The sequence below is a fragment of the Oncorhynchus tshawytscha genome, linkage group LG17, assembly GCF_018296145.1.
Source record: "Oncorhynchus tshawytscha isolate Ot180627B linkage group LG17, Otsh_v2.0, whole genome shotgun sequence".
Lineage (NCBI taxonomy): Eukaryota > Metazoa > Chordata > Actinopteri > Salmoniformes > Salmonidae > Oncorhynchus > Oncorhynchus tshawytscha.
In genome coordinates, this window is record NC_056445.1 from 2,315,334 (window position 1) to 2,330,491 (window position 15,158).

At 36.5% G+C, this 15,158-nt stretch overlaps 1 protein-coding gene and 11 non-coding genes across 12 annotated transcripts in view; 1 reads left to right on the forward strand and 11 right to left on the reverse strand.

Moving 5' to 3' along the window:
* LOC121838636 (NLR family CARD domain-containing protein 3-like) overlaps positions 1–15,158 on the forward strand; it is a 733,752-nt gene that overhangs the window by 550,647 nt on the left and 167,947 nt on the right. The gene's annotated exons all lie outside the window — the stretch shown is intronic.
* trnaa-ugc lies at positions 1,214–1,285 on the reverse strand. Its single transcript has one exon. It is a non-coding gene; the product is annotated as a tRNA-Ala (tRNA).
* On the reverse strand, positions 3,056–3,127 carry trnaa-ugc. Its single transcript has one exon. It is a non-coding gene; the product is annotated as a tRNA-Ala (tRNA).
* Positions 3,977–4,048, reverse strand: trnaa-ugc. The gene has a single exon. It is a non-coding gene; the product is annotated as a tRNA-Ala (tRNA).
* Positions 4,897–4,968, reverse strand: trnaa-ugc. Its single transcript has one exon. It is a non-coding gene; the product is annotated as a tRNA-Ala (tRNA).
* Positions 5,817–5,888, reverse strand: trnaa-ugc. Its single transcript has one exon. It is a non-coding gene; the product is annotated as a tRNA-Ala (tRNA).
* On the reverse strand, positions 7,660–7,731 carry trnaa-ugc. The gene has a single exon. It is a non-coding gene; the product is annotated as a tRNA-Ala (tRNA).
* trnaa-ugc lies at positions 8,581–8,652 on the reverse strand. Its single transcript has one exon. It is a non-coding gene; the product is annotated as a tRNA-Ala (tRNA).
* Positions 9,506–9,577, reverse strand: trnaa-ugc. The gene has a single exon. It is a non-coding gene; the product is annotated as a tRNA-Ala (tRNA).
* trnaa-ugc lies at positions 10,426–10,497 on the reverse strand. The gene has a single exon. It is a non-coding gene; the product is annotated as a tRNA-Ala (tRNA).
* Positions 12,265–12,336, reverse strand: trnae-uuc. Its single transcript has one exon. It is a non-coding gene; the product is annotated as a tRNA-Glu (tRNA).
* trnaa-ugc lies at positions 15,029–15,100 on the reverse strand. Its single transcript has one exon. It is a non-coding gene; the product is annotated as a tRNA-Ala (tRNA).

Consider the following 15,158-nt stretch of genomic DNA (forward strand, 5'->3'; position numbering starts at 1 on the left):
TGAACTATTAATACAATGTACTTTTTATATACACCACTCCATTGAAACTACAATGAAATGATAGCAGCAATTCTTAAAACAGGTACGGACAGGGATCGAAAACATGAACTTCAGTTTTTGAAAATTATGACATAAAAGTTGGCAACCATGCCACTTCTGTTCTATAAATGTACTAACAGGGATTGAAAGCATATTCTTCAGATTACAAGACCAAATGATTTTGCACATCTCTGTTTCCTGCTTAGAATTTCAATATTCTGGAAAGTAGAAGTTGGGTCTTTGCAAAAAAAAGATGGAGAAGCTGGGGATTGAATCCAGGACCTCATACATGCAAAGCATGCACTCTACCACTGAGCTACATCCCCTTCCTGGGAAAGAAAAAAATGTTGCTTATTTTTTTAAATGTCACTTTTATTTAACCAGGTAAGCCAGTTAAGGACAAGTTCTCATACACCACTGCGACCTGGCCAAGATAAAGCAAAGCAGTACAACACAAACAACAACACAAGAGTTACACATGAAACAAACAAATCCGGGCTTGGGAAAAGCAAAAGAGACCCAAAAGAGACATTCTGGCGGAGCAACTTAGTTTTTAATTGTATTTTTTTGTTTTTCAGTTTAGTTTTCTTAATTTGGTTTGGTTTTTAACCTTATGGTCCACTTAGGAGCCTACGACAAGTCACAGTAAAACATTAACATTTTTAACCATAACATAACAATAAATAATTCTATACAATCTACATTAACAATCTAAATGGACCAAAAAGAGACAATAGAAAAAACCTTCAATTGCAATGTGAGAAAATGATGGTAACTAGTCTGGCCCTAATTCAGGTTAATTTTTTTAATGTTTTATGTAAGCCAGGGCGGGATCAGCCAGCGGCAGCTTCCCACATTCATATACAGTCTGGAAGCGGAGGGGTGAACTATTAATACAATGTACTTTTTATATACACCACTCCATTGAAACTACAATGAAATGATAGCAGCAATTCTTAAAACAGGTACGGACAGGGATCGAAAACATGAACTTCAGTTTTGAAAATTATGACATAAAAGTTGGCAACCATGCCACTTCTGTTCTATAAATGTACTAACAGGGATTGAAAGCATATTCTTCAGATTACAAGACCAAATGATTTTGCACATCTCTGTTTCCTGCTTAGAATTTCAATATTCTGGAAAGTAGAAGTTGGGTCTTTGCAAAAAAACATGGAGAAGCTGGGGATTGAACCCAGGACCTCATACATGCAAAGCATGCACTCTACCACTGAGCTACATCCCCTTTCTGGGAAAGAAAAAAATGTTGCTTATTTTTTTAAATGTCACTTTTATTTAACCAGGTAAGCCAGTTAAGGACAAGTTCTCATACACCACTGCGACCTGGCCAAGATAAAGCAAAGCAGTGCAACACAAACAACAACACAGAGTTACACATGGAACAAACAAATCCGGGCTTGGGACCAGCAAAAGTGACCCAAAAGAGACACTCTGGCGGAGCAACTTAGTTTTTAATTGTATTTTTTTGTTTTTCAGTTTAGTTTTCTTAATTTGGTTTGGTTTTTAACCTTATGGTCCACTTAGGAGCCTATGACAAGTCACAGTAAAACATTAATATTTTTAACCATAAAATTAAAAATAAATAATTCTATACAATCTACATTAACAATCTAAATGGACCAAAAAGAGACAATAGAAAAAACTTTCAATTGCAATGTGAGAAAATGATGGTAACTAGTCTGGCCCTAATTCAGGTTAATTTTTTAAATGTTTTATGTAAGCCAGGGCGGGATCAGCCAGCGGCAGCTTCCCACATTCATATACAGTCTGGAAGCGGAGGGGTGAACTATTAATTCAATGTACTTTTTATATACACCACTCCATTGAAACTACAATGAAATGATAGCAGCAATTCTTAAAACAGGTACGGACAGGGATCGAAAACATGAACTTCAGTTTTTGAAAATTATGACATAAAAGTTGGCAACCATGCCACTTCTGTTCTATAAATGTACTAACAGGGATTGAAAGCATATTCTTCAGATTACAAGACCAAATGATTTTGCACATCTCTGTTTCCTGCTTAGAATTTCAACATTCTGGAAAGTAGAAGTTGGGTCTTTGCAAAAAAACATGGAGAAGCTGGGGATTGAACCCAGGACCTCATAAATGCAAAGCATGCACTCTACCACTGAGCTACATCCCCTTTCTGGGAAAGAAAAAAATGTTGCTTTTTTTTTTTAAATGTCACTTTTATTTAACCAGGTAAGCCAGTTAAGGACAAGTTCTCATACACCACTGCGACCTGGCCAAGATAAAGCAAAGCAGTGCAACACAAACAACAACACAGAGTTACACATGGAACAAACAAATCCGGGCTTGGGACCAGCAAAAGTGACCCAAAAGAGACACTCTGGCGGAGCAACTTAGTTTTTAATTGTATTTTTTTGTTTTTCAGTTTAGTTTTCTTAATTTGGTTTGGTTTTTAACCTTATGGTCCACTTAGGAGCCTACGACAAGTCACAGTAAAACATTAACATTTTTAACCATAACATAAAAATAAATAATTCTATACAATCTACATTAACAATCTAAATGGACCAAAAAGAGACAATAGAAAAAACGTTCAATTGCAATGTGAGAAAATGATGGTAACTAGTCTGGCCCTAATTCAGGTTAATTTTTTAAATGTTTTATGTAAGCCAGGGCGGGATCAGCCAGCGGCAGCTTCCCACATTCATATACAGTCTGGAAGCGGAGGGGTGAACTATTAATACAATGTACTTTTTATATACACCACTCCATTGAAACTACAATGAAATGATAGCAGCAATTCTTAAAACAGGTACGGACAGGGATTGAAAACATGAACTTCAGTTTTTGAAAATTATGACATAAAAGTTGGCAACCATGCCACTTCTGTTCTATAAATGTACTAACAGGGATTGAAAGCATATTCTTCAGATTACAAGACCAAATGATTTTGCACATCTCTGTTTCCTGCTTAGAATTTCAACATTCTGGAAAGTAGAAGTTGGGTCTTTGCAAAAAAACATGGAGAAGCTGGGGATTGAACCCAGGACCTCATACATGCAAAGCATGCGCTCTACCACTGAGCTACATCCCTTTCTGTGAAAGAAAAAAATGTTGCTTTTTTTTTTTAAATGTCACTTTTATTTAACCAGGTAAGCCAGTTAAGGACAAGTTCTCATACACCACTGCGACCTGGCCAAGATAAAGCAAAGCAGTGCAACACAAACAACAACACAGAGTTACACATGGAACAAACAAATCTGGGCTTGGGACCAGCAAAAGTGACCCAAAAGAGACACTCTGGCGGAGCAACTTAGTTTTTAATTGTATTTTTTTGTTTTTCAGTTTAGTTTTCTTAATTTGGTTTGGTTTTTAACCTTATGGTCCACTTAGGAGCCTACGACAAGTCACAAGTAAAACATTAACATTTTTAACCATAACATAAAAATAAATAATTCTATACAATCTACATTAACAATCTAAATGGACCAAAAAGAGACAATAGAAAAACCTTCAATTGCAATGTGAGAAAATGATGGTAACTAGTCTGGCCCTAATTCAGGTTAATTTTTTTAAATGTTTTATGTAAGCCAGGGCGGGATCAGCCAGCGGCAGCTTCCCACATTCATATACAGTCTGGAAGCGGAGGGGTGAACTATTAATTCAATGTACTTTTTATATACACCACTCCATTGAAACTACAATGAAATGATAGCAGCAATTCTTAAAACAGGTACGGACAGGGATCGAAAACATGAACTTCAGTTTTTGAAAATTATGACATAAAAGTTGGCAACCATGCCACTTCTGTTCTATAAATGTACTAACAGGGATTGAAAGCATATTCTTCAGATTACAAGACCAAATGATTTTGCACATCTCTGTTTCCTGCTTAGAATTTCAACATTCTGGAAAGTAGAAGTTGGGTCTTTGCAAAAAAACATGGAGAAGCTGGGGATTGAACCCAGGACCTCATACATGCAAAGCATGCGCTCTACCACTGAGCTACATCCCCTTTCTGGGAAAGAAAAAAATGTTGCTTATTTTTTTAAATGTCACTTTTATTTAACCAGGTAAGCCAGTTAAGGACAAGTTCTCATACACCACTGCGACCTGGCCAAGATAAAGAAAAGCAGTGCAACACAAATAACAACACAGAGTTACACATGGAACAAACAAATCCGGGCTTGGGACCAGCAAAAGTGACCCAAAAGAGACACTCTGGCGGAGCAACTTAGTTTTTAATTGTATTTTTTTGTTTTTCAGTTTAGTTTTCTTAATTTGGTTTGGTTTTTAACCTTATGGTCCACTTAGGAGCCTACGACAAGTCACAGTAAAACATTAACATTTTTAACCGTAACATAAAAATAAATAATTCTATACAATCTACATTAACAATCTAAATGGACCAAAAAGAGACAATAGAAAAAACTTTCAATTACAATGTGAGAAAATGATGGTAACTAGTCTGGCCCTAATTCAGGTTAATTTTTTAAATGTTTTATGTAAGCCAGGGCGGGATCAGCCAGCGGCAGCTTCCCACATTCATATACAGTCTGGAAGCGGAGGGGTGAACTATTAATTCAATGTACTTTTTATATACACCACTCCATTGAAACTACAATGAAATGATAGCAGCAATTCTTAAAACAGGTACGGACAGGGATCGAAAACATGAACTTCAGTTTTTGAAAATTATGACATAAAAGTTGGCAACCATGCCACTTCTGTTCTATAAATGTACTAACAGGGATTGAAAGCATATTCTTCAGATTACAAGACCAAATGATTTTGCACATCTCTGTTTCCTGCTTAGAATTTCAACATTCTGGAAAGTAGAAGTTGGGTCTTTGCAAAAAAACATGGAGAAGCTGGGGATTGAACCCAGGACCTCATACATGCAAAGCATGCGCTCTACCACTGAGCTACATCCCCTTTCTGGGAAAGAAAAAAAATGTTGCTTTTTTTTTTAAATGTCACTTTTATTTAACCAGGTAAGCCAGTTAAGGACAAGTTCTCATACACCACTGCGACCTGGCCAAGATAAAGCAAAGCAGTGCAACACAAACAACAACACAGAGTTACACATGGAACAAACAAATCCGGGCTTGGGACCAGCAAAAGTGACCCAAAGAGACACTCTGGCGGAGCAACTTAGTTTTTAATTGTATTTTTTTGTTTTTCAGTTTAGTTTTCTTAATTTGGTTTGGTTTTTAACCTTATGGTCCACTTAGGAGCCTACGACAAGTCACAGTAAAACATTAACATTTTTAACCATAACATAAAAATAAATAATTCTATACAATCTACATTAACAATCTAAATGGACCAAAAAGAGACAATAGAAAAAACGTTCAATTGCAATGTGAGAAAATGATGGTAACTAGTCTGGCCCTAATTCAGGTTAATTTTTTAAATGTTTTATGTAAGCCAGGGCGGGATCAGCCAGCGGCAGCTTCCCACATTCATATACAGTCTGGAAGCGGAGGGGTGAACTATTAATACAATGTACTTTTTATATACACCACTCCATTGAAACTACAATGAAATGATAGCAGCAATTCTTAAAACAGGTACGGACAGGGATCGAAAACATGAACTTCAGTTTTTGAAAATTATGACATAAAAGTTGGCAACCATGCCACTTCTGTTCTATAAATGTACTAACAGGGATTGAAAGCATATTCTTCAGATTACAAGACCAAATGATTTTGCACATCTCTGTTTCCTGCTTAGAATTTCAACATTCTGGAAAGTAGAAGTTGGGTCTTTGCAAAAAAACATGGAGAAGCTGGGGATTGAACCCAGGACCTCATACATGCAAAGCATGCGCTCTACCACTGAGCTACATCCCCTTTCTGGGAAAGAAAAAAATGTTGCTTTTTTTTTTTTTAAATGTCACTTTTATTTAACCAGGTAAGCCAGTTAAGGACAAGTTCTCATACACCACTGCGACCTGGCCAAGATAAAGCAAAGCAGTGCAACACAAACAACAACACAGAGTTACACATGGAACAAACAAATCCGGGCTTGGGACCAGCAAAAGTGACCCAAAAGAGACACTCTGGCGGAGCAACATAGTTTTTAATTGTATTTTTTGTTTTTCAGTTTAGTTTTCTTAATTTGGTTTGGTTTTTAACCTTATGGTCCACTTAGGAGCCTACGACAAGTCACAGTAAAACATTAACATTTTTAACCATAACATAAAAATAAATAATTCTATACAATCTACATTAACAATCTAAATGGACCAAAAAGAGACAATAGAAAAATCCTTCAATTGCAATGTGAGAAAATGATGGTAACTAGTCTGGCCCTAATTCAGGTTAATTTTTTAAATGTTTTATGTAAGCCAGGGCGGGATCAGCCAGCGGCAGCTTCCCACATTCATATACAGTCTGGAAGCGGAGGGGTGAACTATTAATTCAATGTACTTTTTATATACACCACTCCATTGAAACTACAATGAAATGATAGCAGCAATTCTTAAAACAGGTACGGACAGGGATCGAAAACATGAACTTCAGTTTTTGAAAATTATGACATAAAAGTTGGCAACCATGCCACTTCTGTTCTATAAATGTACTAACAGGGATTGAAGCATATTCTTCAGATTACAAGACCAAATGATTTTGCACATCTCTGTTTCCTGCTTAGAATTTCAACATTCTGGAAAGTAGAAGTTGGGTCTTTGCAAAAAAACATGGAGAGCTGGGGATTGAACCCAGGACCTCATACATGCAAAGCATGCGCTCTACCACTGAGCTACATCCCCTTTCTGGGAAAGAAAAAAATGTTGCTTTTTTTTTTTTAAATGTCACTTTTATTTAACCAGGTAAGCCAGTTAAGGACAAGTTCTCATACACCACTGCGACCTGGCCAAGATAAAGCAAAGCAGTGCAACACAAACAACAACACAGAGTTACACATGGAACAAACAAATCCGGGCTTGGGACCAGCAAAAGTGACCCAAAAGAGACACTCTGGCGGAGCAACTTAGTTTTTAATTGTATTTTTTTGTTTTTCAGTTTAGTTTTCTTAATTTGGTTTGGTTTTTAACCTTATGGTCCACTTAGGAGCCTACGACAAGTCACAGTAAAATATTAACATTTTTAACCATAACATAAAAATAAATAATTCTATACAATCTACATTAACAATCTAAATTGACCAAAAAGAGACAATAGAAAAAACCTTCAATTGCAATGTGAGAAAATGATGGTAACTAGTCTGGCCCTAATTCAGGTTATTTTTTATATTTTTTTTCATGTAAGCCAGGGCGGGATCAGCCAGTGGCAGCTTCCCACATTCATATACAGTCTGGAAGCGGAGGGGTGAACTATTCATACAATGTACTTTTTATATACACCACTCCATTGAAACTACAATGAAATGATAGCAGCAATTCTTAAAACAGGTACGGACAGGGATCGAAAACATGAACTTCAGTTTTGAAAATTATGACATAAAAGTTGGTAACCATGCCACGTCTGTTCTATAAATGTACTAACAGGGATTGAACGCATATTCTTCAGATTACAAGACCAAATGATTTTGCACATCTCTGTTTCCTGCTTAGAATTTCAACATTCTGGAAAGTAGAAGTTGGGTCTTTGCAAAAAAACATGGAGAATCTGGGGATTGAACCCAGGACCTCATACATGCAAAGCATGCGCTCTACCACTGAGCTACATCCCCTTTCTGCAAAAGAAAAAATGTTGCTTTTTTTTTTTAAATGTCACTTTTATTTAACCAGGTAAGCCAGTTAAGGACAAGTTCTCATACACCACTGCGACCTGGCCAAGATAAAGCAAAGCAGTGCAACACAAACAACAACACAGAGTTACACATGGAACAAACAAATCCGGGCTTGGGACCAGCAAAAGTGACCCAAAAGAGACACTCTGGCGGAGCAACTTAGTTTTTAATTGTATTTTTTTGTTTTTCAGTTTAGTTTTCTTAATTTGGTTTGGTTTTTAACCTTATGGTCCACTTAGGAGCCTACGACAAGTCACAGTAAAACATTAACATTTTTAACCATAACATAAAAATAAATAATTCTATACAATCTACATTAACAATCTAAATGGACCAAAAAGAGACAATAGAAAAAACCTTCAATTGCAAATGTGAGAAAATGATGGTAACTAGTCTGGCCCTAATTCAGGTTAATTTTTAAAATGTTTTATGTAAGCCAGGGCGGGATCAGCCAGCGGCAGCTTCCCACATTCATATACAGTCTGGAAGCGGAGGGGTGAACTATTAATACAATGTACTTTTTATATACACCACTCCATTGAAACTACAATGAAATGATAGCAGCAATTCTTAAAACAGGTACGGACAGGGATCGAAAACATGAACTTCAGTTTTTGAAAATTATGACATAAAAGTTGGCAACCATGCCACTTCTGTTCTATAAATGTACTAACAGGGATTGAAAGCATATTCTTCAGATTACAAGACCAAATGATTTTGCACATCTCTGTTTCCTGCTTAGAATTTCAACATTCTGGAAAGTAGAAGTTGGGTCTTTGCAAAAAAACATGGAGAAGCTGGGGATTGAACCCAGGACCTCATACATGCAAAGCATGCGCTCTACCACTGAGCTACATCCCCTTTCTGGGAAAGAAAAAAAAATGTTGCTTTTTTTTTTAAATGTCACTTTTATTTAACCAGGTAAGCCAGTTAAGGACAATTTCTCATACACCACTGCGACCTGGCCAAGATAAAGCAAAGCAGTGCAACACAAACAACAACACAGAGTTACACATGGAACAAACAAATCCGGGCTTGGGACCAGCAAAAGTGACCCAAAAGAGACACTCTGGCGGAGCAACTTAGTTTTTAATTGTATTTTTTTGTTTTTCAGTTTAGTTTTCTTAATTTGGTTTGGTTTTTAACCTTATGGTCCACTTAGGAGCCTACGACAAGTCACAGTAAAACATTAACATTTTTAACCATAACATAAAAATAAATAATTCTATACAATCTACATTAACAATCTAAATGGACCAAAAAGAGACAATAGAAAAATCCTTCAATTGCAATGTGAGAAAATGATGGTAACTAGTCTGGCCCTAATTCAGGTTAATTTTTTAAATGTTTTATGTAAGCCAGGGCGGGATCAGCCAGCGGCAGCTTCCCACATTCATATACAGTCTGGAAGCGGAGGGGTGAACTATTAATTCAATGTACTTTTTATATACACCACTCCATTGAAACTACAATGAAATGATAGCAGCAATTCTTAAAACAGGTACGGACAGGGATCGAAAACATGAACTTCAGTTTTTGAAAATTATGACATAAAAGTTGGCAACCATGCCACTTCTGTTCTATAAATGTACTAACAGGGATTGAACGCATATTCTTCAGATTACAAGACCAAATGATTTTGCACATCTCTGTTTCCTGCTTAGAATTTCAACATTCTGGAAAGTAGAAGTTGGGTCTTTGCAAAAAAAAAACATGGAGAAGCTGGGGATTGAACCCAGGACCTCATACATGCAAAGCATGCGCTCTACCACTGAGCTACATCCCTTTCTGTGAAAGAAAAAAATGTTGCTTTTTTTTTTTAAATGTCACTTTTATTTAACCAGGTAAGCCAGTTAAGGACAAGTTCTCATACACCACTGCGACCTGGCCAAGATAAAGCAAAGCAGTGCAACACAAACAACAACACAGAGTTACACATGGAACAAACAAATCCGGGCTTGGGACCAGCAAAAGTGACCCAAAAGAGACACTCTGGCGGAGCAACTTAGTTTTTAATTGTATTTTTTTGTTTTTCAGTTTAGTTTTCTTAATTTGGTTTGGTTTTTAACCTTATGGTCCACTTAGGAGCCTACGACAAGTCACAGTAAAACATTAACATTTTTAACCATAACATAAAAATAAATAATTCTATACAATCTACATTAACAATCTAAATGGACCAAAAAGAGACAATAGAAAAAACCTTCAATTGCAATGTGAGAAAATGATGGTAACTAGTCTGGCCCTAATTCAGGTTAATTTTTTTAAATGTTTTATGTAAGCCAGGGCGGGATCAGCCAGCGGCAGCTTCCCACATTCATATACAGTCTGGAAGCGGAGGGGTGAACTATTAATTCAATGTACTTTTATATACACCACTCCATTGAAACTACAATGAAATGATAGCAGCAATTCTTAAAACAGGTACGGACAGGGATCGAAAACATGAACTTCAGTTTTTGAAAATTATGACATAAAAGTTGGCAACCATGCCACTTCTGTTCTATAAATGTACTAACAGGGATTGAAAGCATATTCTTCAGATTACAAGACCAAATGATTTTGCACATCTCTGTTTCCTGCTTAGAATTTCAATATTCTGGAAAGTAGAAGTTGGGTCTTTGCAAAAAAACATGGAGAAGCTGGGGATTGAACCCAGGACCTCATACATGCAAAGCATGCGCTCTACCACTGAGCTACATCCCCTTTCTGGGAAAGAAAAAAATGTTGCTTATTTTTTTAAATGTCACTTTTATTTAACCAGGTAAGCCAGTTAAGGACAAGTTCTCATACACCACTGCGACCTGGCCAAGATAAAGCAAAGCAGTGCAACACAAACAACAACACAGAGTTACACATGGAACAAACAAATCCGGGCTTGGGACCAGCAAAAGTGACCCAAAGAGACACTCTGGCGGAGCAACTTAGTTTTTAATTGTATTTTTTTGTTTTTCAGTTTAGTTTTCTTAATTTGGTTTGGTTTTTAACCTTATGGTCCACTTAGGAGCCTACGACAAGTCACAGTAAAACATTAACATTTTTAACCATAACATAAAAATAAATAATTCTATACAATCTACATTAACAATCTAAATGGACAAAAAGAGACAATAGAAAAAACCTTCAATTGCAATGTGAGAAAATGATGGTAACTAGTCTGGCCCTAATTCAGGTTATTTTTTATATTTTTTTTCATGTAAGCCAGGGCGGGATCAGCCAGTGGCAGCTTCCCACATTCATATACAGTCTGGAAGCGGAGGGGTGAACTATTCATACAATGTACTTTTTATATACACCACTCCATTGAAACTACAATGAAATGATAGCAGCAATTCTTAAAACAGGTACGGACAGGGATCGAAAACATGAACTTCAGTTTTTGAAAATTATGACATAAAAGTTGGCAACCATGCCACTTCTGTTCTATAAATGTACTAACAGGGATTGAAAGCATATTCTTCAGATTACAAGACCAAATGATTTTGCACATCTCTGTTTCCTGCTTAGAATTTCAATATTCTGGAAAGTATAAGTTGGGTCTTTGCAAAAAAACATGGAGAAGCTGGGGATTGAACCCAGGACCTCATACATGCAAAGCATGCGCTCTAACACTGAACTACATCCCCTTTCTGGGAAAGAAAAAAATGTTGCTTATTTTTTTAAATGTCACTTTTATTTAACCAGGTAAGCCAGTTAAGGACAAGTTCTCATACACCACTGCGACCTGGCCAAGATAAAGCAAAGCAGTGCAACACAAACAACAACACAGAGTTACACATGGAACAAACAAATCCGGGCTTGGGACCAGCAAAAGTGACCCAAAAGAGACACTCTGGCGGAGCAACATAGTTTTTAATTGTATTTTTTGTTTTTCAGTTTAGTTTTCTTAATTTGGTTTGGTTTGTAACCTTATGGTCCACTTAGGAGCCTACGACAAGTCACAGTAAAACATTAACATTTTTAACCGTAACATAAAAATAAATAATTCTATACAATCTACATTAACAATCTAAATGGACCAAAAAGAGACAATAGAAAAAACCTTCAATTGCAATGTGAGAAAATGATGGTAACTAGTCTGGCCCTAATTCAGGTTAATTTTTTAAATGTTTTATGTAAGCCAGGGCGGGATCAGCCAGTGGCAGCTTCCCACATTCATACACAGTCTGGAAGCGGAGGGGTGAACTATTAATTCAATGTACTTTTTATATACACCACTCCATTGAAACTACAATGAAATGATAGCAGCAATTCTTAAAACAGGTACTGACAGGGATCGAAAACATGAACTTCAGTTTTTGAAAATTATGACATAAAAGTTGGCAACCATGCCACTTCTGTTCTATAAATGTACTAACAGGGATTGAAAGCATATTCTTCAGATTACAAGACCAAATGATTTTGCACATCTCTGTTTCCTGCTAAGAATTTCAATATTCTGGAAAGTAGAAGTTGGGTCTTTGCAAAAAAACTTGGAGAAGCTGGGGATTGAACCCAGGACCTCATACATGAAAAGCATGCGCTCTACCACTGAGCTACATCACCTTTCTGGGAAAGAAAAAAATGTTGCTTATTTTTTTAAATGTCACTTTTATTTAACCAGGTAAGCCAGTTAAGGACAAGTTCTCATACACCACTGCGACCTGGCCAAGATAAAGCAAAGCAGTGCAACACAAACAACAACACAGAGTTACACATGGAACAAACAAATCCGGGCTTGGGACCAGCAAAAGTGACCCAAAAGAGACACTCTGGCGGAGCAACTTAGTTTTTAATTGTATTTTTTTGTTTTTCAGTTTAGTTTTCTTAATTTGGTTTGGTTTTTAACCTTATGGTCCACTTAGGAGCCTACGACAAGTCACAGTAAAACATTAACATTTTTAACCATAACATAAAATTAAAAATAAATAATTCTATACAATCTACATTAACAATCTAAATGGACCAAAAAGAGACAATAGAAAAAACTTTCAATTGCAATGTGAGAAAATGATGGTAACTAGTCTGGCCCTAATTCAGGTTAATTTTTTAAATGTTTTATGTAAGCCAGGGCGGGATCAGCCAGCGGCAGCTTCCCACATTCATATACAGTCTGGAAGCGGAGGGGTGAACTATTAATTCAATGTACTTTTTATATACACCACTCCATTGAAACTACAATGAAATGATAGCAGCAATTCTTAAAACAGGTACGGACAGGGATCGAAAACATGAACTTCAGTTTTGAAAATTATGACATAAAAGTTGGCAACCATGCCACTTCTGTTCTATAAATGTACTAACAGGGATTGAAAGCATATTCTTCAGATTACAAGACCAAATGATTTTGCACATCTCTGTTTCCTGCTTAGAATTTCAATATTCTGGAAAATAGAAGTTGGGTCTTTGCAAAAAAACTTGGAGAAGCTGGGGATTGAACCCAGGACCTCATACATGCAAAACATGTGCTCTACCACTGAGCTACATCCACTTTCTGGGAAAGAAAAAACTGTTGCTTATTTTTTTAAATGTCACTTTTTTTAACCAGGTAAGCCAGTTAAGGACAAGTTCTCATACACCACTGCGACCTGGCCAAGATAAAGCAAAGCAGTGCAACAAACAACAACACAGAGTTACACATGGAACAAACAAATCCGGGCTTGGGACCAGCAAAAGTGACCCAAAAGAGACACTCTGGCGGAGCAACATAGTTTTTAATTGTATTTTTTGTTTTTCAGTTTAGTTTTCTTAATTTGGTTTGGTTTGTAACCTTATGGTCCACTTAGGAGCCTACGACAAGTCACAGTAAAACATTAACATTTTTAACCATAACATAAAAATAAATAATTCTATACAATCTACATTAACAATCTAAATGGACCAAAAAGAGACAATAGAAAAACCTTCAATTGCAATGTGAGAAAATGATGGTAACTAGTCTGGCCCTAATTCAGGTTAATTTTTTAAATGTTTTATGTAAGCCAGGGCGGGATCAGCCAGCGGCAGCTTCCCACATTCATATACAGTCTGGAAGCGGAGGGGTGAACTATTAATTCAATGTACTTTTTATATACACCACTCCATTGAAACTACAATGAAATGATAGCAGCAATTCTTAAAACAGGTACGGACAGGGATCGAAAACATGAACTTCAGTTTTTGAAAATTATGACATAAAAGTTGGCAACCATGCCACTTCTGTTCTATAAATGTACTAACAGGGATTGAAAGCATATTCTTCAGATTACAAGACCAAATGATTTTGCACATCTCTGTTTCCTGCTAAGAATTTCAATATTCTGGAAAGTAGAAGTTGGGTCTTTGCAAAAAAACATGAAGAAGCTGGGGATTGAGCCCAGGACCTCATACATGCAAAGCATGCGCTCTACCACTGAGCTACATCCCCTTTCTGGGAAAGAAAAAAATGTTGCTTATTTTTTTAAATGTCACTTTTATTTAACCAGGTAAGCCAGTTAAGGACAAGTTCTCATACACCACTGCGACCTGGCCAAGATAAAGCAAAGCAGTGCAACACAAACAACAACACAGAGTTACACATGGAACAAACAAATCCGGGCTTGGGACCAGCAAAAGTGACCCAAAAGAGACACTCTGGTGAAGAACTTAGTTTTTAATTGTATTTTTTTGTTTTTCAGTTTAGTTTTCTTAATTTGGTTTGGTTTTTAACCTTATGGTCCACTTTGGAGCCTACGACAAGTCACAGTAAAACATTAACATTTTTAACCATAACATAAAATTAAAAATAAATAATTCTATACAATCTACATTAACAATCTAAATGGACCAAAAAGAGACAATAGAAAAACTTTCAATTGCAATGTGAGAAAATGATGGTAACTAGTCTGGCCCTAATTCAGGTTAATTTTTTAAATGTTTTATGTAAGCCAGGGCGGGATCAGCCAGCGGCAGCTTCCCACATTCATATACAGTCTGGAAGCGGAGGGGTGAACTATTAATTCAATGTACTTTTTATATACACCACTCCATTGAAACTACAATGAAATCATAGCAGCAATTCTTAAAACAGGTACGGACAGGGATCAAAAACATGAACTTCAGTTTTTGAAAATTATGACATAAAAGTTGGCAACCATGCCACTTCTGTTCTATAAATGTACTAACAGGGATTGAAAGCATATTCTTCAGATTACAAGACCAAATGATTTTGCACATCTCTGTTTCCTGCTTAGAATTTCAATATTCTGGAAAGTATAAGTTGGGTCTTTGCAAAACAACATGGAGAAGCTGGGGACTGAACCCAGGACCTCATACATGCAAAGCATGCGCTCTACCACTGAGCTACATCCCCTTTCTGGGAAAGAAAAAAATGTTGCTTATTTTTTTAAATGTCACTTTATTTAACCAGG